Source organism: Anguilla anguilla, chromosome 1, assembly GCF_013347855.1.
Source record: "Anguilla anguilla isolate fAngAng1 chromosome 1, fAngAng1.pri, whole genome shotgun sequence".
Classification (NCBI taxonomy): Eukaryota; Metazoa; Chordata; class Actinopteri; order Anguilliformes; family Anguillidae; genus Anguilla; species Anguilla anguilla.
In genome coordinates this window covers 83,401,859-83,429,838 of record NC_049201.1, presented here as the reverse complement: position 1 = coordinate 83,429,838, position 27,980 = coordinate 83,401,859, and the positions used below count along the sequence as shown (strand labels likewise).

General features: G+C 40.1%; 2 protein-coding genes and 3 long non-coding RNA genes across 5 annotated transcripts in view; 2 read left to right on the top strand and 3 right to left on the bottom strand.

Annotated features, from left to right (window-relative positions):
* Positions 1–27,980, bottom strand: part of LOC118232142 (basement membrane-specific heparan sulfate proteoglycan core protein-like) — a 1,449,502-nt gene that overhangs the window by 761,262 nt on the left and 660,260 nt on the right. The window lies entirely within an intron of this gene.
* Positions 1–27,980, bottom strand: part of LOC118232246 (B-cell receptor CD22-like) — a 282,573-nt gene that overhangs the window by 189,854 nt on the left and 64,739 nt on the right. The gene's annotated exons all lie outside the window — the stretch shown is intronic.
* Positions 59–2,136, top strand: LOC118232632. Its single transcript, XR_004766358.1, has 2 exons — positions 59–89; positions 1,911–2,136. It is a non-coding gene; the product is annotated as an uncharacterized LOC118232632 (long non-coding RNA).
* LOC118232512 lies at positions 15,841–19,678 on the bottom strand. Its single transcript, XR_004766327.1, has 3 exons — positions 19,542–19,678; positions 17,962–18,051; positions 15,841–16,419 (listed from the first exon to the last, which is right to left on the bottom strand). It is a non-coding gene; the product is annotated as an uncharacterized LOC118232512 (long non-coding RNA).
* On the top strand, positions 22,052–23,171 carry LOC118232503. The gene is made up of 2 exons (XR_004766325.1): positions 22,052–22,127; positions 22,966–23,171. It is a non-coding gene; the product is annotated as an uncharacterized LOC118232503 (long non-coding RNA).

Genomic DNA, 27,980 nt, shown 5'->3' with positions numbered 1-27,980 from the left:
CATTTTTGTACGTTGAAAACGTGTTTTTTTATGAGATTGTATTATAGTCTGCGCAGATTATAATCTCCAAACTCAAGTCACTTTTAAAGGTAAATTCTTAGATGTTTTCAAAACAGTGTTTTAGTACTTAATTTTACATTGCCTTGTTGTATTGAGGCCATATTTATGTTTCTGTCTGGTTTTAGGTATTTGAAAGAATGCATATTTTATTTGTTTTCTTTACATACATTGTTTTTTTTTCTGTGTATCAATGTATTATGGTTTATTTGAGCATTGTAATGCACTGTGAACCTCTAACCTCTGATCTGAAAAATATTATCATTATTTTCTTCATATGGCCATCATGTTTTGCCTGCATTCCATTTAGTTCACATGTGAGGATCAAGTTCATCTCTGTGAAAGATTCTATAATAATACTATACAATATGTTTTATGTAGTAAAAGTCATCTTTATGAAATATCAGCATTGAAATGCAACTAATTATGTGCATGAAGGACCGTATAACAGGCAAAGCAAAGCCAGAGTTCTAAAAGGTCGCATGAACACCAACCACAGAAACAGTGCAGCAGCACCGGACACTGAACTGAGATGTGAAATAAAATAAAGAATAGAACAGGCTGCACGAAGTGAGCGGCATTTTAACTTCCTCCACTGTCTGTGGTAAGGGTGGCACTCATCTGAAATTAGGCAACTTCACCCACAGCTATGCCTGCTTCTCCTCTGCACAAAAGAGCCAAGCAGGGGCACCTCACAGTACCCGCTTTGGGGCCCCAGAGCAGTGCTCCAGTTGGGGATAGAAACTGCAACCTCAGAGCTCCCAGAGCCACACTCTGGACCCCCAAACCACCATACTGCACTGCTGCGATACACAAAGATACAAAAACTACATCTGTCCACTCCTTTCATCTTCTGTGAAAGTACAGTGTGTGCAATCTTTATGTTAATAAGCGGGTTATAGGCTAAGTTACAGCAACGTTTTGTTGATGTTTCGGCTTCATGTCAAAAATCCGATGCATGAAACACGACTGAGCTACGTATGGTAGCAATGGTAAAGTATGCTGTTTGTGGCAGTAAAATTTACCTAGGATGGATAGATGGATGCAATACATTCAATCTACTTGTAGATGGGGCAGTTAGTAAAATAGGGAAGTCCTGTATGTACATTTCAGATCAATTTCTTGGAAGATCTTTTACTAATCTGAATTAAATAATCTGGTTTAGGTAATGGATTTTGTATAGGGCTCCTGAATATATGAGTGTTTACCTGTGCCTGATGCCTATCACACCTTGCAGTGGGTAGCACTGTCGCCTCACAGCAAGAAGGCTCTGGGTTCGAATCTCAGGTTGGGGCCTTTCTGTCTGGAGTTTGCATGTACCTCCGGGTACTCCGGTTGCCTCCCACGGTCCAAAAACATGCAAATAGGCCAATTGGAGACTCTAAATTGCCCATAGGTATGAATGTGTGAGTGAATGGTATGTGTTCCCTGCGATAGATTGGCAGCCTGACCAGAGTATATTCCTGCCTCTCGCCCAATGCATGCTTGGATAGGCTCCAGCACCAGCTCCAGCTCAGGATAAGCGGGTGTAGATAATGGATGGATAGATGGATGTATTGGAATAGGCAAAGCCTCAGATCGTAGCATCAGTTCGTGTTGTAATCCAGAATCATTTTTGTAAACATAGTAGTTATGTTTATTTTATAAGCGTAATGTGCAAAAATCAACATAATTATTGACATCTGAATTTCAATAATACAGTGGGGGCAAAGAAATGAGAATTACCCAGTCCTTTTGAAAAGGCACTACTGTTCCAGTCCAGACACAAAGCAAACGAATCTGATAAAATCTAAAATGAGTATGACATTCAGGAAGTGAGTCAGATCTGTAACACATTCTACTTTTATATTTAGTGTGAAGCATTTTATTTGCGATCATATTCAGCCACACTGCTCTGTCTGCAAGGCTGTTTAATACTAATGGCACATTAACAAACCACTGAGGCCAGATCATAACTCTCTCCTGTTAAGTGCATTATCATATTATTTCATTCAGTCAAAACTACATCATGATATTTTGTGGTGCAAGAAGATTAAACTTGAATCAAATATAAAATAAAATGCATTTTCTGACTAGAAATGATTGCTGCTTCTTCCATACAAATATCATTCATCAAGTAAAATGCTGTTTGAGTCTCTGCTTTCTGGAATCTTTGTGAGCTCTTCATAAAACCCAGAGCATTTTTAGGCATTAGCAGCATATTAACTCACTGTGTGTGCTTGTGTAGTAATTGTTATTCTGGTATTTCTGCAAATTAAGAGAATACTCTGACAGTCTTTGTTTGTGCTGTTCATTTTCACAGTGTAAATAATAATCAAGACCTGTATATGTGTATTTGGATAAATATTTTCAATCTGATGCAGCCATGCTCTTCAATACCTTGTTGGTAATCGTCCTCTCCGTGTCAGGTAAATTGTTTGTGTTTTTTTTCCAAATGTAGTTCTGATGTTTCAGTCTACATATAAAGTATTTATCAGCATGTGTTCCTACTTATTAGTCTCCCTTCATTATCTCAATCAGAAGCAAAAGTGAATACATTTAAATTGCTTTAAGGAATGTAGATAATTTCTATAAAATAATGTTCTACAGTACATTAGTTTAGAGTAGTGCAACATTTCTCATCTGAAGAGAGAGGGGAACAAAGAGAGAACTTAGAAGTTCCTCTTCACACCCAGCTTTAAAACTGAGACAGAGGCATGATATAAATATCTGTGCCTTTGCAAAATGATCGGAGCTGTTGGCTGTGCATGTTGCATTCTTGGAATGGATAAAAAGTATTTTGGTGCCACATATTTTGATAAAAGCAGTTAATTTTCACTGTTAGCAAAACATAACAGTTTTCAGCCGAGAGTGTACCCAGACACTCACTCTTAACTTGCTTGGCATAATGTTACTTTTTAACAAAGCTAGCTACTAAGCAAGATTTCCTGTACCTGCGAATCTCACATTTATTGGCGGCTACTGCCATCTACTGATGTCAGTTAGTATTAAAATAGCTAACAGAGGGACAAAAGATTATGCAGTTAATTTGTTTGAACCTGCAAATTCTTATATCACTGAAAAAACAACTATATATATAATATATATATATATATATATATATTATTGGAAGGTCCAAAATTATATTAACAAAACCAACCACAGATATCACCCTGCCTCCAGAACATATCAAGGGCTCCACAAATTATTGATGTACTATGTAAGTTAGGTGCAGTAGTTTTAAAGTTTTGTTAATTGAATCCCTTATCTGTCATGTTGCCAACACATCTGTGTTTTCAATTTGTGTGTGTGTGTGTGTGTGTGTGTGTGTATTTGTGTGTGTGCGTGTGTGTGTATGTATGTGGGTGTGTGCGTGTGTGTGTGTGTGTTTTTCAGGTGTGCTGAGCCATGGGGAAAGGGAATGGGGAGTGACTTACACCCCTCAGAGAATCTGTGCCTTAAAGGGGTCTTCAGTTAACATGAGCTGCACTTACTCATATCCCACATCTGGCCCAGTGCAGAAAACATTATGGTTTATTCAATGGAAGGCAGCACAGGAGCCTGATGACCTGTCCCAGGACCCAGAGTACTCTGACCGTGTGGAGTATCTGGGGGATATGAGCAATGACTGCACTTTCACAATAAAGCAACTGAAAGAAAGGGATTCAGCAATATATCGCTTCAGGTTCCTGACCGGCCATGATCGTGGAAAATATTTTGGTCGTCCTGGAGTCTTATTGACAGTTACAGGTAATTCTAAACTGGCTTTTTAACTATTAACTGGCAATACTCCTAATTATTTTCTAATAGAAACAGAATGGTCTTTTTATCATGTTGATTCTTGTGTGCAGGTCTTCAGGTGAAAGTGACAGAGAATGAGGCACAGAGTGTAACACTGACCTGTAGCAGCACCTGCACTTTGAGTGGCAGCCCAACCTTTACCTGGTACAAGAACGGAGAAGTTGTGACCAATCAAAATGAATACTCCCTCAATGTAGCCAGCACTGGTGATACAGATCTCTACTCCTGTGCTACAGGAGGAGTCACTTCCCCTGCAGTCAATGTGAAATGTGAGTGTCTGCCCACCTTCTGTTTTACTGGGAAATAATGCATGCAGGGCCTGCCCGAGGCATAAGCGAACTAAGCGGCTGCTTAGGGCCCCCGTGGCCACCAGGGGGCCCCCATGTGGGATTCATCCCCTACCGCAGAACCAGCGTTAGTAATTTAAAATGGAATGACAACCGAATATTTCATAACAACGTAAGACGGATTTTACAAAGCACTGTTGTTATGACGATGTCTTTATGAATGTGTAATATCAATGTATCACTTTTATTGAATGTATATTGTAACAATAAGTACAGTTTACCTGGTTTTGAGGGAGGAGCAGAAGAGGGTGAGAAGTTGGTTGAATAACTGGATGTTTTTCTTTCTGCATTTTGTTCCTTCACCCAGGTGTGAAGGTGGATGTAAAGTCTGACACAGTGTCAGAGGGAGAGACAGTGGAACTGACCTGTAGAGCAACCTGCACTTGGCTGGGCAACAGCTTCATTTGGTACAAGAATGAGCAGCGTCTGACTGGCAACTACAGGTTCTCCCAGTCCTATAGAATACTTAAATTCACTGCCAGAAGTGGAGATACGGGCAGATACTCCTGTGCTGTAAACGGCAATCTCATAAAAAAACACGTTTTCAACGTACAAAAATGCCAAGTTACTAAAAAGTATTGATATCAAAATGACGCCAAGTTACGATACTACAAACAATATAGGCTATCTTGCCTCACCGAAATGACATAAGATGTATCTCAAAGCAATGCTACCCAATATTTCCTCAGTTCTTTCAAGTCACTTGGCCCTGTGTTTTCTAATCTTACCATTTCACAATGTCATGCAAACTTTCTGTCAGATCAAAGAGACAAATATTTCGAATTGCCTCATGGAACACATTGAACATTGTACATTGAAATTAATGTATAAATTCATTAATGTACAGAACTGCTGCTGAGCAACGACAGGAAGCACATTTCTCCAGAAAACATGTTTATACTTGCTTCTGAACTGAATTTGAGTACATGTGCAAGTTATTGTATATTTGCTACGTACAATAAATACTGCATGTAAAACACATATTGTACATACATACATAGAGAACTTCTTTATCCGCATGGGGACATTTCCCTGGCAGCATCTTACATTCACATTCACGAACACACTTGTACCAAGAAACATACTATCATTCACGCAACAGAAAGCCTGGGCAGCGAAATACATAGGCCTACATACCAATACAAATTGGACATACACACACCTATTCAATCAATCTTGACTGTGAGAGAGCCATCCACACATATGTTTGGCCTGTCCATGTAGTGCATGCTTATACACAGGGCCAAGTGACTTGAAAGAACTGAGGAAATATTGGGTAGCATTGCTTTGAGATACATCTTATGTCATTTCGGTGAGGCAAGATAGCCTATATTGTTTGTAGTATCGTAACTTGGCGTCATTTTGATATCAATACTTTTTAGTAACTTGGCATTTTTGTACGTGGAAAACGTGTTTTTTTATGAGATATCAGTTCTTTTTGCAAAGCTTTCAATGTACAATGTTCAATGTGTTCCATGAGGCAATTCGAAATATTTGTCTCTTTGATCTGACAGAAAGTTTGCATGACATTGTGAAATGGTAAGATTAGAAAACACAGGGCCAAGTGACTTGAAAGAACTGAGGAAATATTGGGTAGCATTGCTTTGAGATACATCTTATGTCATTTCGGTGAGGCAAGATAGCCTATATTGTTTGTAGTATCGTAACTTGGCGTCATTTTGATATCAATACTTTTTAGTAACTTGGCATTTTTGTACGTTGAAAACGTGTTTTTTTATGAGATATCAGTTCTTTTTGCAAAGCGTTTTATTATGAGAGTGAGAAATGCGACCCTGCAAGAAACGGTTGTGGATTATGGCTATCGTTGTGTGAATCTGTACAGTCTGATGAGCGCGTACCGTTCAGCAGTTTCGGTTTGCTATATATGTAAAACAGTGGCTGTGAGAAAGGATGCAGTGGCGTAAGCGTAAACGCATCAGGAACGCAGATGGAATATGGTATGTACTCACGGATTTGACGTCCATCCAACGAGCCTTGACTGACAAAATAATCAACACGCCCGTAGAATTATAACTCCCTAGGTCGCAACTTGTGTAGCCTTCTGTCCTGCTCCGTTTTCTGTTATTTCGTGGAGATGCACTTTTAGTGTTTGTAAGGTTTATCCTTCTGTCCTGCTCCATTGTCTGTTATTTCGTGGAGATGCACTTTTAGTGTTTGTAAGGTTTACAACGTACAAAAATGCCAAGTTACTAAAAAGTATTGATATCAAAATGACGCCAAGTTACGATACTACAAACAATATAGGCTATCTTGCCTCACCGAAATGACATAAGATGTATCTCAAAGCAATGCTACCCAATATTTCCTCAGTTCTTTCAAGTCACTTGGCCCTGTGTTTTCTAATCTTACCATTTCACAATGTCATGCAAACTTTCTGTCAGATCAAAGAGACAAATATTTCGAATTGCCTCATGGAACACATTGAACATTGTACATTGAAATTAATGTATAAATTCATTAATGTACAGAACTGCTGCTGAGCAACGACAGGAAGCACATTTCTCCAGAAAACATGTTTATACTTGCTTCTGAACTGAATTTGAGTACATGTGCAAGTTATTGTATATTTGCTACGTACAATAAATACTGCATGTAAAACACATATTGTACATACATACATAGAGAACTTCTTTATCCGCATGGGGACATTTCCCTGGCAGCATCTTACATTCACATTCACGAACACACTTGTACCAAGAAACATACTATCATTCACGCAACAGAAAGCCTGGGCAGCGAAATACATAGGCCTACATACCAATACAAATTGGACATACACACACCTATTCAATCAATCTTGACTGTGAGAGAGCCATCCACACATATGTTTGGCCTGTCCATGTAGTGCATGCTTATACACAGGGCCAAGTGACTTGAAAGAACTGAGGAAATATTGGGTAGCATTGCTTTGAGATACATCTTATGTCATTTCGGTGAGGCAAGATAGCCTATATTGTTTGTAGTATCGTAACTTGGCGTCATTTTGATATCAATACTTTTTAGTAACTTGGCATTTTTGTACGTTGAAAACGTGTTTTTTTATGAGATATCAGTTCTTTTTGCAAAGCTTTCAATGTACAATGTTCAATGTGTTCCATGAGGCAATTCGAAATATTTGTCTCTTTGATCTGACAGAAAGTTTGCATGACATTGTGAAATGGTAAGATTAGAAAACACAGGGCCAAGTGACTTGAAAGAACTGAGGAAATATTGGGTAGCATTGCTTTGAGATACATCTTATGTCATTTCGGTGAGGCAAGATAGCCTATATTGTTTGTAGTATCGTAACTTGGCGTCATTTTGATATCAATACTTTTTAGTAACTTGGCATTTTTGTACGTTGAAAACGTGTTTTTTTATGAGATATCAGTTCTTTTTGCAAAGCGTTTTATTATGAGAGTGAGAAATGCGACCCTGCAAGAAACGGTTGTGGATTATGGCTATCGTTGTGTGAATCTGTACAGTCTGATGAGCGCGTACCGTTCAGCAGTTTCGGTTTGCTATATATGTAAAACAGTGGCTGTGAGAAAGGATGCAGTGGCGTAAGCGTAAACGCATCAGGAACGCAGATGGAATATGGTATGTACTCACGGATTTGACGTCCATCCAACGAGCCTTGACTGACAAAATAATCAACACGCCCGTAGAATTATAACTCCCTAGGTCGCAACTTGTGTAGCCTTCTGTCCTGCTCCGTTTTCTGTTATTTCGTGGAGATGCACTTTTAGTGTTTGTAAGGTTTATCCTTCTGTCCTGCTCCATTGTCTGTTATTTCGTGGAGATGCACTTTTAGTGTTTGTAAGGTTTATAAGGCATTTTGATAGGCTTATCTGCAGGTAGGAATCCTCTTCGCTGTTTTGCTAAACGAGAACCGGAAAACATGATAGTGGAGAATAGGAGCAGACGCATATGTCCCAGCAGGCTTTGCATATGAGAGAAAACAACAGTGTGAGAGAAATTAAAATGAAATTACGAAATTCCGTAGTTGAAACAATATGTTTTTAGCAGAATGGGCATGTAGGTGAAGGTTGACATGATCACGGAGTATAGTGCGAAGTAAATGGAGTGACCATGAACGAGCTTATATTCCTTATCAAATGGTATATATAACAGTCGGTATTGAACATTAGTTGTTGAAGTGGAGGGTTAAATAACATTGCACTCATTATTTGCTTGTACTGTAATGTAATCTATTGCACGAATGTTTTTTTCTCATGTTCAGTGCTAGTAGTTATACTTATGAGTGAATCATGATTTTAAATGTAATGTTTTAATGCGGAGTTGCAGAACGTACACGTAGTAAGTGGCTAGATACTATGTGGCTAGATAGAGAACAGGGCGAGGTAACATGAATGTAGAAACGTGGCGTTTGCTGATATTAAGGTTTTGTACGGTAGCCAAGTGAAGAAATATAGTTAGTAGAAATGGCACAGTGGTGAACTGGTGTAACTTTTAAATAAAATGAATACATTTGCGTCATGAAATGCATATGGGTGGCCGTGAGTGAGTGAGGTTTACCAGTCTGTGACTTCGTTAGCTAATGCCATAACTATGCAATGCGTGAAATATCATTAGCGAATCTGTCGGTGGTTTTAAAGAAGAACACAAGCCAGTAAGCACAGAAGAGCTTCCGTTGAGTCCATATGGCTTAGCAATATTGTAGCCGGTCAATAACTGAACGTACAGACGGTAAGTCATAATGCATATATCTTAGCAATATTGTAGCCGGTTAATAACTAAACGGTGAACGGCGGGTAGATATGGTGCAAAAGCAATAATTAAGAAGTAGTAGACAATTATTAGTGAGGGTCGAAGCAAGTAAAAGAAACGTGTTCCAAGCTGGGCTTGAACATACGACCCAGTGTTCCCAAGCCTGTAACCTTACCCACTAGGCCACGGTCGAATTAGCTGTTCAAACTGCAGAGTTGCAGAATGTACATAAGTAGTAATTGTGTGTAGCGTATGTGGCTAGATAGAGAACAGAGCGAGGTAACATGAATGTAGAAATAGAAACGTGGCGTTTGCTGATATGAAAGTTTTGTACGGTAGCCAAGTGAAGAAATATAGTTAGTAGAAATGGCACAGTGGTGAACTGGTGTAACTTTTTAATAAAAGGAATACATTTGCCGTGATGAAATGCATATGGGTGGTCGTGAGTGAGTTTTGGTAAAGCAAATATAGGCGTAAGAAAACGTTAGTGTAAAAGAGGAAATTATCTGCCTGAGGGCGAGTCAGGGTTCAAGCCTGAAACCGGAGGTTTACCAGTCTGTGACTTCGTTAGTGCAGCACCATGCCATAGCTATGCAATGCGTGAAATATCATTAGCAAACCTGCCGGTGGTTTTAAAGAACACAGGCCAGTAAGCACAGAAGAGCTCCCGTTGAATCCATGTGGCTTAGCAATATTGTAGCCGGTTAATAACTGAACGGTGAACGGCGGGTAAATATGGTGCAAAAGCAATAATTGATAAGTAGGCTAGTAGACAATTATTAGTGAGGGTTGAAGCAGGTTAAAGAAACGTGTTCCAAGCTGGGTTTGAACCTAGGACCCCATGTTCCCAAGACTGTAACCTTACCCACTAGGCCACAGGCAGACTAGCTGTTTGAACAGGAAATGTTTCAGAGTAAAAATGTATGGGTATTTTGCGTGTGTATGCGCGTTTTTGATTGGGTCGTGTAGGTGCAGATTTGGCTGGTGTCAGTGAAATGTCCAATGGGGAGACATGTTGTTAGTGGGATAGGCGGCAGGAAAAATAAGAATGAGAAGAAGAAGAAGAAGAAGAAAGAGAAGAAGTAGAAGAAGAAGAAGAAGAAGAAGGAGAAAACGCAAAATCCCCTTAGTTTGGGGCTTTATTGTGTGGACATGTGAAGTTGTTTATGAATTCTGTCTGTTGAAATGGGGTCAGAATGAACAGAATTTAATGTTTTTAAGGGCTGAGTGTCTGTGGCTGTTGTGGTTATTTCTGTGGGGAACCCTGAAAAGTGCCAAAGTCTCGGTGCTGTATAGGTATGGGGCATGCCCCCGCCAAGGCGTAACTTGGCGGGATGGCATACCTGCCATCCCAATAAGGCATTTTGATAGGCTTATCTGCAGGTAGGAATCCTCTTCGCTGTTTTGCTAAACGAGAACCGGAAAACATGATAGTGGAGAATAGGAGCAGACGCATATGTCCCAGCAGGCTTTGCATATGAGAGAAAACAACAGTGTGAGAGAAATTAAAATGAAATTACGAAATTCCGTAGTTGAAACAATATGTTTTTAGCAGAATGGGCATGTAGGTGAAGGTTGACATGATCACGGAGTATAGTGCGAAGTAAATGGAGTGACCATGAACGAGCTTATATTCCTTATCAAATGGTATATATAACAGTCGGTATTGAACATTAGTTGTTGAAGTGGAGGGTTAAATAACATTGCACTCATTATTTGCTTGTACTGTAATGTAATCTATTGCACGAATGTTTTTTTCTCATGTTCAGTGCTAGTAGTTATACTTATGAGTGAATCATGATTTTAAATGTAATGTTTTAATGCGGAGTTGCAGAACGTACACGTAGTAAGTGGCTAGATACTATGTGGCTAGATAGAGAACAGGGCGAGGTAACATGAATGTAGAAACGTGGCGTTTGCTGATATTAAGGTTTTGTACGGTAGCCAAGTGAAGAAATATAGTTAGTAGAAATGGCACAGTGGTGAACTGGTGTAACTTTTAAATAAAATGAATACATTTGCGTCATGAAATGCATATGGGTGGCCGTGAGTGAGTGAGGTTTACCAGTCTGTGACTTCGTTAGCTAATGCCATAACTATGCAATGCGTGAAATATCATTAGCGAATCTGTCGGTGGTTTTAAAGAAGAACACAAGCCAGTAAGCACAGAAGAGCTTCCGTTGAGTCCATATGGCTTAGCAATATTGTAGCCGGTCAATAACTGAACGTACAGACGGTAAGTCATAATGCATATATCTTAGCAATATTGTAGCCGGTTAATAACTAAACGGTGAACGGCGGGTAGATATGGTGCAAAAGCAATAATTAAGAAGTAGTAGACAATTATTAGTGAGGGTCGAAGCAAGTAAAAGAAACGTGTTCCAAGCTGGGCTTGAACATACGACCCAGTGTTCCCAAGCCTGTAACCTTACCCACTAGGCCACGGTCGAATTAGCTGTTCAAACTGCAGAGTTGCAGAATGTACATAAGTAGTAATTGTGTGTAGCGTATGTGGCTAGATAGAGAACAGAGCGAGGTAACATGAATGTAGAAATAGAAACGTGGCGTTTGCTGATATGAAAGTTTTGTACGGTAGCCAAGTGAAGAAATATAGTTAGTAGAAATGGCACAGTGGTGAACTGGTGTAACTTTTTAATAAAAGGAATACATTTGCCGTGATGAAATGCATATGGGTGGTCGTGAGTGAGTTTTGGTAAAGCAAATATAGGCGTAAGAAAACGTTAGTGTAAAAGAGGAAATTATCTGCCTGAGGGCGAGTCAGGGTTCAATCCTGAAACCGGAGGTTTACCAGTCTGTGACTTCGTTAGTGCAGCACCATGCCATAGCTATGCAATGCGTGAAATATCATTAGCAAACCTGCCGGTGGTTTTAAAGAACACAGGCCAGTAAGCACAGAAGAGCTCCCGTTGAATCCATGTGGCTTAGCAATATTGTAGCCGGTTAATAACTGAACGGTGAACGGCGGGTAAATATGGTGCAAAAGCAATAATTGATAAGTAGGCTAGTAGACAATTATTAGTGAGGGTTGAAGCAGGTTAAAGAAACGTGTTCCAAGCTGGGTTTGAACCTAGGACCCCATGTTCCCAAGACTGTAACCTTACCCACTAGGCCACAGGCAGACTAGCTGTTTGAACAGGAAATGTTTCAGAGTAAAAATGTATGGGTATTTTGCGTGTGTATGCGCGTTTTTGATTGGGTCGTGTAGGTGCAGATTTGGCTGGTGTCAGTGAAATGTCCAATGGGGAGACATGTTGTTAGTGGGATAGGCGGCAGGAAAAATAAGAATGAGAAGAAGAAGAAGAAGAAGAAAGAGAAGAAGTAGAAGAAGAAGAAGAAGAAGAAGGAGAAAACGCAAAATCCCCTTAGTTTGGGGCTTTATTGTGTGGACATGTGAAGTTGTTTATGAATTCTGTCTGTTGAAATGGGGTCAGAATGAACAGAATTTAATGTTTTTAAGGGCTGAGTGTCTGTGGCTGTTGTGGTTATTTCTGTGGGGAACCCTGAAAAGTGCCAAAGTCTCGGTGCTGTATAGGTATGGGGCATGCCCCCGCCAAGGCGTAACTTGGCGGGATGGCATACCTGCCATCCCAATATGAGACTGTAATATCTTCAGACAGGGGTCTGGAGGACTATACAAAGGAGACACTCACACACACACACACACACACACACACACATTATTTCAAGAATAAAATTTAGTTTCACAAAAGTTGAAATGATGGCAAAATCTATTCTTCAGGAATAGAGCACACCAGTAAATGCAGTTCATTTACAGTTCTGTGCATGTCATAAAGCCAAATAACTCTACTCATCTCTGTTGCAGAGCTGAGCATGAACAGGAACTTCAGATTAATCCTATGCTCTATATTTCACAATCGTATGCTATACATTTCACAGCAGATGTGTGTTAAAAAACAAATGTAAAAAGATTCTGCTCAGCCTAGAATCTCTGAACCAAATTCAAATTCAAAATAACTTTATGTATGCGTTAGGAACTTCATTTGTGTAAAAGTGTCAGTGCATACACAATACATAACCGGACAAATGACAAACACAGATTAGACAACATACAAGTGTACCTTAAAACAGTTAAAGATGTCCGCCAGTAGGGCATCTAAACAATATATGTGTATGTAAGATTTAGATACCCATTTCCTGTAACATATGTCTTTAATTTTTTGCTTTCCCTGTCTAATGAGTTAAACAGATTACATGAAATTATAGAAATTCTAAATAGATTTTCGCTTCTGATAGATATTGTAACCCCTGTAAACTGGCATTAATAAGCAGAACTGAAGTAACTAAATTTTGTACCTTAGGCAGAGAGAAGAGCTTACAGAAATACTGTTGAGGTTGTTTGGAGCATGGCTGCATCGGCCTGAACATATATATAAAAAACATAACTTATATTATTGCCTTTTGTTTTTTAAGCCATAACCAAAATTCCACAAAAAAATCACTGATATTCAGCGTTTAACAGATAGCATGGAAAGTAATAAAATTAAGAGTTACTTTCAGTATGCAATGATATATATAAATATATATATATTTTTTTTAATTTTATTTTACATAATTTTAATTTTAAGAAAGCTAATTTACTGTTTTAACAAATGCTGTGCATGTTTTGGTAGGATTCTTGCTTGCTGAACAAGCTTACTCTACAGGGTTGGAGTCCTGATCGATGTGGTCACTTCTGGCACTACGATCCTTACTTCACTCTAGTGTTTCTTTTGCGCCTCTACTTCATGAAACCTATGCACTTGTTGTACGTCGCTCTGGATAAGAGCGTCTGCTAAATGCCTATAATGTAATGTAATGTAATGTTTTCCCCACTGGTCACATAGCCACCTTTCAGCAGTGAGAGAGACTGATCTCCATTAGGATCACTAGATTAGCACAGAATAAAGCACTCGCTGTAATCCGTAGATCAGAGAACAACAACACTGTACTTAAATTTCTCTACTCTTTAAAAAATTGCAATAAATGTATGCATGCAAAAATCAAAGACGTCTTCTCTCAACTTCTATCAAGGCACTCTACTGAATCATATACATTATTTTACAACTCAATGAAAAAATGTGCTAACAGCCATTAAGAATAAAACAGGGCTAAATCGTGCACTTACGCTGGTAGAGGAGGTGTGATCTTAACGGTTTTCAAACTGTCTGAAATGGCCCTGCTGACAGGCTCATATTTCTGAACATGGCAGACTGACTGTGATGTATGCAAAGCTTGAATAATAATTGTTTCTATTTGTAAATATTATAAACAGTTTTATTTAACCAGGAGATTATTGTTGAAATTAAAAATATCTTTTTCAAGAGTGTCCTGGCCAAGACAGGCAGCAGCCCATGCAGTTTAACATGTTTGCAGAATGACAATATAAAATCAAACTATCGACAACTAAGATTATTTTACAAGAAAGTAACTTCACTGTGTAATTTGACATATTGGTACACAATAATGAATATAAAAACATTAAAGAGCTACATGAGCATCACAGCTGTGTAAAATATGTTAACAGTAGTTTAAAAGCCAGAACAAAAGACGGAACCATGTTCCAATGCGAATGACAATATTTTTCTGCTGTAGCCTTGCCTATAACCCCCAGATCAACATATAGATTGCACTTACTTTTGCAGAAGATGTAAGGAGCACACAGGCGTAGTTGTCTTTGTGAAAGTATCATAGCTCTGGGGTCCCAAAGCGGGTACTGTGAGGTGCCCCTGCTTGGCTCTTTTGTGCAGAGGAGTAGCGGGCGCGGCTGTGGGTGAAGCTGCCTAATTTCAGAGGAGTGCCACCCTGACCACAGACAGTTAAAGTGCTGCTCACTTCCTGCAGCGTGTACTATTCTTTATTTTATTTCACACCTCAGTTCAGTTGGGGTGGTGCAGCACTGTATCTGTGGTTGATGTTCATGTGACCTTTTAGAACTTTGGTTTGGCTTTGCCTGTTATATGGTCCTTCATGCACATAATTAGTTGCATTTCAATGCTTATACTTCATAAAGTTGATTTTTACTACAGCCGATTGGATTATTGTATCTTTCACATTTCACAGAGATGAAATAGATGCCCACACATGAATAAAATGGAATTTATATGAATATTATTTAATTTATTTTATTTTATTTTATTTTTTTATTTTTTTTTTGGGGGGGGGGGGCGTTTGCAGGCAAATCATGATGGTCATATAAAGAAAATAATGATAATATTTTTTCAGAACAGAGTTTTGAGGTTCACAGTGCTTTTCAATGCTCAAATAAACCATAATACATTGATACACATAATAAAACAATGTATGTAAAGAAAACAAATAAAAATATGCATTCTTTCAAATAGCTAAACAGTCTGAAAGTAAAAATGGGGTCAATACAACAAGGCAATGTAAAATGTAAAGCTAAAACACTGTTTTAAAAGATTTTGGACCTTGCTTTTAAAAGTTACCTGAGTTTGGAGATTACAATCTGCATTAATCTGCATTATAATCTTCCCATTCAATGTGAGAGAGTACATGCGCATGTACATGAGTTATGAGCGTGTGTGTAACAGGGTTATATAAACGTGTAACGGTGTCACAGGAGCATGCATGCAGCAGGGTTACATGAACATGCATGTTGCAGCAGGGTTACAGGAACATGCATGTTGCAGCAGGGCTACATGAACATGCATGTTGCAGCAGGGTTACATGAACATGCATGTTGCAGCAGGGTTACAGTACTCTGGGAAAAATCCTCCACCAGCAGCTCTTTATAAGATGGATAAACTAGCAGAAACAGACAGCAGTTCTGTGAAGTTAAACACAAAAAGAGACTCTTTCACCCTGATCTCCACCATTTCTCATTCTCTGCTGATTCTCTCCTCTGTGTGTTTTAATCCCACACTGAGGCCTCGTCAGCTCTCTGAAGCACAGAGTTTGTGTCGCTGGCTGCGTTTGTCACTCTCTGAAGGCTCTGCTCTGAGGTGAGAAACAGGAAGAGACTCAGTCACACATATGTGCGCCTCCAGTTGCACTGTTAAAAGGGAACCAGAGTGGCCACACAGCCCCTTGCATTCCCTATCCACTCTGTTGTCCCCGAGAACGGATTCCTCTGCTGACTTGGTGGATTATATATCTCAGAATCACTTGAAGAATTTACATTACAGAAGCATATTTTTCACATGTTAAAAAATCATACTAAATAATATCCACAGATACAATTACAACATATTGAGATTTAAGTGGGGAATATTCCTCAATAGTTTTAACCAATAAAAATAAGGAGGAAGACTGAAAATGACTGCATCACACAGTGATGAACTGGATGAACTGTAACTTGCCTGGTGTGTATCTGTGCTTTGTGTCTTCTGCTCAGCACAGACCTACTGACTTTGTAGTTTCATAAAAATACAGCATGTACACAGAAGAATATCCAGGTGGGAACTTTTTACCTATAGTATGAGAGCGTCTGCTCCTCCCTCTCTCTCTGTTGGTGTTCTTCTTCCTGTGGGGGGGGGGGGGGGGGGGGGGGGGGGGGGTGTGGGCGGGGTGAGTAACAGACCTTCAGGAGCTGTGGATCTGTCATGGTTCTGGGGTGTAGTGGCCTTGTGCTGCCACTAGAAGGCACCTGGCCTTTGAGAAGTTCTTAATTTGTTCCAGGTGTCTGATTTCCCAATTATTTTCACCTGGGGAGGTGCCTTTATAAGCACTGACGGAACAGCCATCTGCGCTTCTGTGTAAAATCCTGTTAAACACAAAGCCGGTACGGTAGAGGTAGAGGTAGAGGTAGAGGTAGAGGTAGAGGTAGAGGTAGAGGTAGAGGTAGAGGTAGAGGTAGAGGTAGAGGTAGAGGTAGAGGTAGAGGTAGAGGTAGAGGTAGAGGTAGAGGTAGAGGTAGAGGTAGAGGTAGAGGTGCTCGGTGGACGGTTTACTGAACTGTGTTGTGGTTGGTTCTGGGTCCTCTTAAGGCGAGTCAGTCTCTTAGCGCAGTGAGCGCATTCTGACACCTTAAGAGCATTTATACTTTTATTTTGAGCTCGTGTGAGCCGGTGGGTATCGGGACGTTGTCCCGGGTAATGTATTTTGTTTGTGTTTTTCTGAGCTGCGTCTCAGGGTTTTCTTTTTGCTGAGTAAGTTTTGCTACTCAGTTGTCTTTTCTTTTGAGACCAGTTTTGGGTTTGGTACCAGAGCTTCGCCTCTGTACCACTGGTCCTTTTCTTTTTTCGCCCTGGTTTTCACGGGTCGCTTTTGGTTTCGCGAGCCAGTTTTACGGCTGGACAAGGGGGTCCTTCGGAGTGGTTTTTTTACTCCGTGTTTTTTTTGTTGTTGTTTAGGATCCTTTGTGTGCGGGAGTTGCTCTCCCAAGGATCTTATTTGTTTTGTGTTTTACTTTCGGGTGTTCCCCCCTTCCTTTGTCCTTCGGGACTTTGTGGCTAACGCTTCCGGTAGCGTTAGCTTTTCGTTCCCCTATATTCGTCGCTTCTGGTTCTCCAACACCCCCACACCATTATAGGATCGTCCATTCCAGATGACATTCTGTCATAACATTCCTACCTGCTCCTCTGAATTCAATGGCAAAATAGTAAAAATACTGCATATCTCTCTGATATCTAATGGTGAATTTCTATAATCATGTCTTCTCAGTGATGATTGGTACCCAGATGCTTTTGCATTGCAAACATTTACCTTGTGCACACCATCACAGTAAAAAGTGCAAAAGCCACAGAGATTCCAACAACTGTCCATACCAGCACTGTCTTATCTCCTGATATAAATAAACAGATATAGCATTTCAATTTACATTTATATAGCAGAGACTTTAATCCAGAGTTGTGTAAAATAAGTGCATGCATAAAGGTAGGAAGGTCAATGCAACACTCAGAAAATCAATTAAATCACTGTTAAATATGAGTTAGGTGTGTCAACCTTCAAACGAACTCGATATCGGTGATCAAATATGCAAGCGATCTATAACGGATACTGACACAGGAACAATCACCCTTCTTCAAAACGATAGAGGGGTTACTGTACATTACGTGTTACTCACCTTTTATATTGTGTGACACAGAAGTAGAGGTCTGAGCTCCATGAGTGTTCTGAGCCAAGCAGTAGTGCTGTGCTGTGCTCCAGGATGGCACTAGACATAAAGTGTGATTATAAAATGTTTATTTTATCTCCATGTGAATACATTGATATAAGTTGGAAAAGTATCAGGCCAGTGATACAATATTTGTTGTTTTTGTTCTGTACTGCAGCAGATTTAAAAATGTGGGGACATTCACATCCATCAGATGATCCGATGTATAAAGTACTGCCCTTTTTATAAATAGTCCCAATACCTTGTGTTCTTGGGAGCATCTGAAATCAATAGAAAAATGTTTTACATTTTTTATTTTATTTATTTATTAATTTTAAAGTTTATAATGGAGCTGAAATTTCACACTGTGTGTCATTTCTCCCTGTGTCATGAACTGGATATACTGTAGCTTTTTTAGGGTTCTGGTAAATGTCACCAGATAGACAAGTTTCAATGAATATTCAGATATAATCATTTTAGCGTGTTTATTAATAATGATAACTTAATTTTGTTAAAGTTCAACTGCTACGTGTGATACTTTTTTTTCCCTGTGCAAATGCAAAATGCAGAGGTGGACATTCCAGGGGTCAGAAAGTAAAAGTCCTGCCGTGTATTTCATCCACCCCTGAACTCAGCCAGCTGATTTAGTTCTACCTCCTGGCTGAAGAATGGTGCTCATTACCAAATCCAGGTGACTTGAACAAAATCCTGGAATGAACTTTTACTTTCTGAACCTGGATTGTCCACCTCTGGCAAAATGACTACAGGCTTTACAGATGTAAGACATGTCAGTATGATCAGGCTCATCATTCTCCTCCACTGGCCAGTGTGACTGCTTTACTCAGTGTCTTACTGCTGTGTAGTTGTCAAAAGATACTCAAGAGATACTGACTCTCTGCTCTGTGTGTCTGAAGCTAAGATGCATTGATTTCCTCACACTGCACATCAAGACGCTTAGGAGGAGATCTGTTTGTCCCAATCCCATTCCCTGCCTGACAGGTGTATTCTCCTGCATCCTGCAGTGTGATGTTTTTAATAGTGTAACTGTCCTCTGGTCCTCCTGTCTCTGAGGATACAGCTCTGTTATTCTTAAACCAGGTGTAGTAGTGCACTGGGGGGTTGGCATCACTGCTGCAGGTCAGAGTCACTGAACTGCCCTCCACTATTTCACCAGAGGAGCTCACTGATAATAAGATGCTCTGAGGAGGATCTGAAAGAGGAAATAACAGGTCCTGCAGTTTTATATAGATGTCACACTTAGCTCAGTTAAAGTATGTTTCCATTTCCTCAATGTTTCCATTATGTCATTTTGTTTGACTGCTATTACTGCAATGCCATCTTTCTTTCAGTTTTTAGAATTAACTTAATCCGATATCGTTTCTAAACATAATAACTTCCATTTCCTAATCATTATCTGCAGGTTGCTCTTCTGCCCAGTTCTCATGTCTTTTAAAGGTACATTAAAGTACAACTGCATCACCGCTTTTCAAAATTAGTAACAAATGACACTCAGTAAAGTTAAATGCATGAGTTTGTCCTCAAATACTCACAGAGAGTCACTGCTGGGGACGGGAGATTCTCATGGCCTCTTACTGCACAGGAGTAGCTGCCTGCATCTCCACTGCTGGCTTTGAACTGAAGGTAGTTATGATTTTCATATTTCTGGGCGGTGTAATACGGAGATTGTCCATTCTTGTACCAGATGAATGGCTGCCAGTCAGGTCAGTGCAGGTGATTTTACAGGTTTGTGTCACCCTCACTCCCTCACTCACTGTGCTAGATTTCATTTCAACCTTTACACCTGAGTGAGAAGAAGAAATACATTACCACAGTATACTGAGTTATTCAACAAAATTCCACATTGTACAGCACCCACAATAAATGTATGAATGCATATTACTGTAAATGGTCCAGCATTTCATTTCAATTAAAGATTGAAGTCAACTGAGACCCCAAAATCTCAATCTGTCTGATAATGGAATGCTTGTTCTCTGGATTGGCTGGCATAACGTGGTGAAAACATGCAGTCATTTCCCCCCCTCTTTCAAAAATTATTTGGTGGCAGATAAAGGGTGATACCACCAACTACAGGGCATTGTATTATCTCATAAAAAACACGTTTTCGATGCACAAAAATGCCAAGTTACTCACACATGCAAAGCACTGCCTATAACTCATTCATTCAAACTGGCTAAATCTAGGCCTGCCATTAAAAGTACTGATATCAAAACGATGCCAAGTTACTGTACTACAAACTATATAGGCTATCGTGCCTCACCAAAATTAAAGAAGCTGTGTTCCAAAGCAATGCTGCGCAATGTTTTCTTAACAAAGAAGGCACAAGACAATTCAGACATGCCTGCGTCTTTTATCATCTGGCAATGTAGCACCTTACGCCTTTGCACTATGCAGAGATGTAAGATGTTGTGCTTGGACAGCATGGTTGGACAGGCCAATCTGCTTCTTGGGCGGGCCGAATGCTACACTGTATTATTACAATGGAAATGTAGGTATAGAGCCTAGCCAAACAGATATCAGAGGTTTTTGGATAAGGCATTATAATCTGACTGCATGTTCTTCCCCTTTTCAGCTTTAACAGACAGGCTGCAACATTCAGAATTATATGCATTGGCTATTTTCACTGAAGATGCTGCCCATCCAAGCCATTCTAAATGACAGTACAGAATTACTCACACAGCACTTTGAGATTTATATCCTGCAGTGCGATGGTTTTAATGGTGTAACTGTGCTCTGGTCCTCCTGTCTCTGAGGATACAGCTCTATTATTCTTATACCAGGTGTATCTCTGCACTGGTGAGTTGGCATTACTGCTGCAGGTCAGAGTCACTGAACTGCCCTCCACTATTTCACCAGAGGGGCTCACTGATATTGAGGTGTTTTTAGGAGCATCTGAAAGAGAAAAGGTCCTGCAGTTTTACTGTGCAGTTCAAAGTAAATGCAAGTTCTCTTCTGCCCTGTTCGCATGTCTTTTAAAGGTACATTAATGTTCAACTCATCATCGCTTTTTCAAAATGAGTTAGGTTGTTATGAAATATTTGGTTGTCATTCCGTTTTAAATTACTAACGCTGGTTTTGCGATAGGGGATGAATACCGCATGGGGGCCCCCTGGTGGCCACGGGGGCCCTAAGCAGCCGCTTAGTTCGCTTATGCCTCGGGCCGGCCCTGCATGCATTATTTCCCAAAACAGAATGTGGGCAGACACTCACATTTCACATTGACTGCAGGGGAAGTGACTCCTCCTGTAGCACAGGAGTAGAGATCTGTATCATCAGTGCTGGCTACATTGAGGGAGTATTTACACTCATAGGGCACAACTTTTCCATTCTTGTACCAGGTAAAGGTAGGGCTGCCACTCAAAGTGCAGGTGCTGCTACAGGTCAGTGTTACACTCTGTGCCTCATTCTCTGTCACTTTCACCTGAAGACCTGCACACAAGAATCAACATGATAAAAAGACCATTCTGTTTCTATTAGAAAATAATTAGGAGTACTGGCAGTTAATAGTATAAAAAGAAAGTTTAGAATTACCTGTAACTGTCAACGAGACTCCAGAATGACCAGTATATTTTCCACCATAACGGTCGGTCAGGAACTTGAAGCGATATATTGCTGAATCATTTTCTCTCAGCTGCTTTATTCTAAAAGTGCAGTCACTGTTCTTATTCCCCGGGTACTCCACACGGTCAGAGTACTCTGGGTCCTTGGACAGGTCTTCACCCTCCTGTTTACTGTTCCAGTTGTAACCCGTTAGAAAAAATAGCAACGCTTTAAAAGGGTCCTGTAGCTTTAAGGAAGAGAGGCTCCCTACCTAACGGGTTAGGAGGACTTGTTCTCCATCCCTCATTAGTTTTATTGGCTGTAACAAGTAGTAATTCTTAAGATTGTTCGGGAAAATAGTTAGCCCCGCCCACTCCCAAGGACTTGGTTGAGACTGTCTGTCGCACAGGAGAGAGTGCACAGCAAGAGGGGAGAACGGGAGAGAGAAAAAGCCGATCAGAAGTAGAAAATCATAATCATTAATTTTAAGCAGTAAACTTAAAGAGCAGCTCCTTAAATGACACAGGGACCAAATATTTTCCAGATCGCACACTTCAATATCTTTCCTTGGGATCTTGGTGAGTTTAAATATTAAATTTTACCAAAGTATCGTAACTGTAGCAGCAACACGTGTGCTGTTAACTCCGTGTTCCTTGAAAATAGCGTTAGCCACACTTATTTAATATTTTTCAGTTTGCACACTTCCGTTTCTTCCTTTGGGATCTCGGTGAGTTTATATTTTAAATTTAGCTAAAGTATCGCCATTGTAGCAGCCACACGTGTGTTATTAACTCCGCGTTTCCTTGAAAATGGCATTAGCCACACGTGGTTTGTATAGCTATTGAGTTTCTCTCACATAAAGTTGAATGTTGCTATTTGAAAGCGTGAATGGCACTGTTATAGTAGTTCTATCATACGTGTATGAATGTGCTATGTAATATGTATATGAATGTGCCCTGTAATAACCTTGTGTTGGAGTTAGCTAATGCAGTACTGTTAGAAACCATGCACTAGCACTTAGCTAGTGCATAACAGTGGTGTATATGAGGTAGCCGTATCTTCCATTGTGCATGACAATGCAAGAGGGTTAGTTCACATGCATTTAAATGATTTTACAATCAACTAATGATTTACTTGATTGTTAAAGGTTTATTGCCATGCGTTTATATTGAGTTCATGGTTTAAAAAGTATTTGCTATAGTTACATGGAAAATACCTTGATCATAATTCATGATAAATGGTTAAAGAGCGATAGAATATTTGATAAAAGGAAACTGTACAGTCGAGCATTTATAAAGAGTACTAGTTGGTTTATTGGTAACACTTTTACACTTTTGAGGTTACAATAATGCGTTAAAGAAAAGAACTAAGATTGAGAAAAGTATGCAGATGTTATAATAGCCTGTTATCATACAGGCTGGGTTTTTTGGATACCCTAGAAGAAACCTGTGAACCTAGGATTCTCTCCCTGACGAGGGAGATGGCGAGCCGACCAACTTGATTCATCTTCATCCACTTGAGGAAGGACCCCCTGATACCCCTTGTTTCTCCCAGCCCCACTCCTGTGTGGTAGGATTGTGATTCAGAAATTACATAATTTTATTTGATACTTTATTTTTTTTTTAATAGGGTGCACCCAACCAACAAAACTGACTTGAAACTAACTAAATTGAACTAAACCAGACTGAACAGAAGACATTCAGAACTTAATTGACAGTGAATACAGTTACAACATTCAGGGCATTGATATGAAGACAAACAAATGTGGTTGAATGTGATAAGTAAATTCTGGCTTTACATGTTGTCATCACACTTTCTTTAATACAGTTCTAACCATTTTGCACTTACTTTCTGGCTCCGGTTGTTCATTGTGTCCATCTCATCATTCATAACCTCTCCTTACGAGCCTAGCTTTAACCCGAAAATATTTACCTACTGCTAACTGACCTTTAGGTGGGTTACACAGTCATAAATAACCCTGAATGTTTTCTGCACTGTGTGAGATGTGGGATATGAGTAAGAGCAGCGCATGTCTACTGAAGACCCCTTTGAGGCACATATTCTCTCAGGGGTGTAAGTCACTCCCCATCCCCTCTGGCTCAGAACACCTGAAAAACACACACACACACATGCAGACACACATACACGCACATGCGCGCGTGTGCGCGCACACGTCTATACATACACATACATACACACACACGCATGTGCACACATACGCAAATGCACGCACACACACACACACACAGCTCAGAAATCCTTTAAAACACAGATGTGTTGGCAACATGACAGCTAAGGGATTCAATTAACAAAACTTTAAAACAAGTGCTCCTAACTTCTCCAAAACTATGGAACATCAATAATTGCACTTGTATTTCAATACTAACTGATGTCAGTAGATGGCAGTAGCTGCCAATCAATGTGAGATTCGCAGGTACAGGAAGTCTTGCTTGCTAGAATGCAGTAGCAAACCAAGCTAGTTAAGAGCAAGTGTCTGTGTCCTTCTAAGAATGCAACATGCACAATCAACAGCTCCGAGCATTTAGTAGAGCCACAGATATTTATATCATGCCTCTGTCTCAGTTTTAAAGCTGAGTGTGAAGAGGAACTTCATCTTAAAGGTTCTCTCTTTTTACCCTCTCTTTTCAGATGAGCGATGTTGCACTACTCTAAACTAATGTACTGTAGAACATTATTTTATATTAATTATATACATTCCTTAATGCAATTTAAATATTCACTTTTGTTGCTTCTGATTGAGTTAAAGAAGGGAGACTAATAAACAGGAACACATGCTGATAAATGCTGTATATGCAGACTGAAACATCTGAACTACATTTGGAAAAAAAACACACAAATCATTTACCTGACACAGAGAGGACGATTACCAACAAGGTATTGAAGAGCATGGCTGCATCAGATTTTAAATATTAATACAAACACATATACAGGTCTTGATTATTATTTACGCTGTGAAAATGAACAGCAGGAACAAAGACTGTCTGAGTATTCTATTAATTAGCAGAAATACCAGAATAACAATTACTACACAAGCACACACAGTAAGTTAATGTGCTGCTTATGCCCATAAATGCTTTGGGTTTTATGGAGAGCTCACAAATATTCCAGAAAGCAGAGACTCAAACAGCCTTTTACTTGATGAATGATATTTGTATAGAAGGGGCAACAATAATTTATAGTCCGAAAATGCATTTTATTTTATATTTGATTCCAGTTTAATTTTCTTGCATCACAAAATATTGTGACGTAGTTTTGACTAAATGAAATAATATGATAATGCACTTACCAGGAGAGAGTTCTGATCTGGCCTCAGTGCTTTGCTAATGAGCCATTAGTATAAAACAGCCTTGCAGACAGAGCAGTGTGGCTGAATATGATCGCAAATACAATGCTTCACACTAAATATAAAAGTAGAATGTGTTACAGATCTGACTCACTTCTTGAAGGTGATACTCGTTTTAGATTTTATCGGATACAAGCGTTTGAATGAAATATACAGAGTCGTTTGCTTTGTGTCTGGGCTGGACCAGTAGTGCCTTTTCAAAAAGACTGGGTAATTCTCATTTCTTTGCCCCCACTGTATTATTGAAATTCAGATGTCAATAATTACGTTCATTTTTGCATATTACGCTTATAAAATAAACATAACTACTATGTTTACAAAAATGATTCCGGATTACAACACAAACTGATGCTAAGATCTGAGGCTTTGCCTATTTCAATACATCCATCGATCCATCCATTATCTATACCCGCTTATCCTGAGCTGGAGCTGGAGCTGGAGCCTATCCAAGCATGCATTGGGCGAGAGGCAGGAACACATCCACAGGTCTCTCAGTTTGGGTATCAGCCCCCTCTGTTCCCGGAACTGGAGAGGGACATCGGGGTGCCGTCCGGCGGGTTCCTTGTCCGGCGGTGTCGGGCCACTTGGAGAAAAGTCCGCGCGTCGCTCCTACGCTCCTCTGCTAGTCAGAAAAGACTTGCTGACGGGCGTCGCCGTCCTGCGCCTCCCTATCGGGTGTGTCAACGGGCGTGGCTCTCCACTCGGGATCTCCCTCTGCGGGTAGAGTCTCGTGAGCTCGCTCCTCGCTGCGTGGGGCCCTTTGAGATCATCCGTAAGATCGACCCTGTCACTGGTCGCCTGCAGCTCCCTCGCTCCATGAGGATCCGCCCCACGTTTCATGTCTCCCGTCTGAAGCCGGTTCTCGTGAGCGCGTTGGCGGACCACCCGCCGCCCCCGCCTCGGCTCATTGGTGGGGAGCCTGTGTTTGCAGGGCGTCTCATTCTGGCTGGGAGACGAGTAGGCAGAGGGGTTCAGTTTCTCATTGACTGGGAGGGCTATGGCCCTGAGGAGCGCTGTTGGGTCCCCTCTAGGGACATTTTGGACCCTGAGCTTATTCGGGATTTTCGCAGGCGTGGTTCTGAGGGACCGTCTGGGGCCGCTCCTTAGAGGGGGGGGGTCCTGTCATGGTTCTGGGTGGTAGTGGCTATCCTTGGCCACTGGAGGGCATCCTTGTCACTTCTTTCCCCTAATTGAGCTAATTGGGATCACCTGCTGTAGTTCCTATTTCAGCTTTTGCTGGCCTGCAGTCAGTGCTTTTGTGTCAACTTTGGTTACACGTAAGCCGGTATTCTGTGAGTGTGTTTGTAACAGTCTTTCTTCCTATTTTGGAAGAGATCTGTGTTGTACTGAAGGCTGAGACTTAAGGGATTATTTGCTATAATTTCACAATAGTCTCTTACTTGGTGTTGCAATTTGGGTGTTCTTCTATCAATCCTCATTTGGAGGGCTGTTTTTCTTTAGTTTTAACCTTCTTTACACTTTCAGTTCTTTTATGAGACAGCTTTATTATACTCCTTTTTTCTGTTCGGTTCTGTTAGTTTTTTGTCAGTATTAAACGGCAGGACTTACCACCCAGAGCAGTATATTATTCTGTTCTGTCTAGTTTGAATACTCCTTGTCCTTTAGTGTCCTTTAATGGGTGGACTACTTATTCTGATATACCTGGGATATTCTCCCTTAGGAGTATTTAATTTTCTGTTTGTTTTCTTTGTCCCCTTCCTCTAGTCATTTTCAAACCTTGTGGTTGCTCTACCCTGTGTGGATAGCTTTTGGATTCCCGTTCAGTCGCGTCTTGTTACCCCCCCCCCCCCCCCCCATCACACCTGTGGGATGTTTTTTTAAAGTACCTGTTTAGTGCCTTACCTGCACATGTTCTATTCCATCAGCAGAACCCAGGGGGTAACACCTACAGTACACGGTTTACTTACAAAATTGTTCAAGCATAGGTTTATTTTGTTTGTTTCATTGAATGATTGTTTAAAAAAATTCTAGGTATGCTCTGAATTCTATCGTTTAGCAATACAAAAAATAAACACTAAGAATGTGAAAAACAAATTCACCTCATGTGAATTTATACTCTAGATGGGATCAGTTCAGTAATAAGCATAATATAATCACAAAATGTGCACAGGAATGTCATAATCATGTAAATGTTATACAAGTATTAATAAAAAAATTTAAAAAATTGAATTATATATAAAGCCCAATTCTCCAGTATATTTGGCCAACGAATACATTCAGCAATGATAATGGCTTTCAGTCACCAACATCATGATAATACTTTGTGTACAATATGAAGACTGAGCTGATATGCATGTAAATGTTAATAGAATGCCAAAGGAATGATCCATTCTGAGTACATCTTTGCAGACCCAATAGACCACAGTCATCCTGGTCATGTGACAAAGGCACAGTCATGTGACCTGAGTTCATGAGGAGAGTTTGTGTTCACTAGTTTTCATAAATACTCTTAAATGTATCATCCAATGAAGGAAATGTTTGGTTCATACCGCTTGAGGATTACTTTGCAGACAATTTGCTGTTTAAAGTTCAAGAAAAAACACAGGAAATGCTCTCACATTAAAAGAAATGTGCAAATTTACATTGAATAACCAGCATTGGTCCACAGTATGAAGCAAGATATCTTCCTGGTTTATTTTCACTTGTCCAGTTTTCGAAGTGTGCTGTAGAGAACACAGTCTTCCTTTATGGATGGTGCTGGTGACCTGCATGGAGAAAACAGCGCATTTAGACTCTATTAAAGTAACAGACATTCTCATTCTCATTTAAGTCAATCCTGCCTGAGCCTTTATCACATTTAGACACACCTTGCAACATGAAGCACAAGCAGAAGCTTTAGCCACAGAACAGTTATCTGGAATTTTGGAAAACATTACATCACTGTGATGTCATAGGCTGAGGTCACAAGGCAGGGAGATGAAAAGAGAAGAAAGTTGACAAGCAGAACAAACCAAATGATGAATCTAGATCAGCGGAACATCCAGTCATCGTATTACCACGTTCTTCTTTTGACCAGGAAGAGAAGTTCTTAACAAAGCAGCAGCGA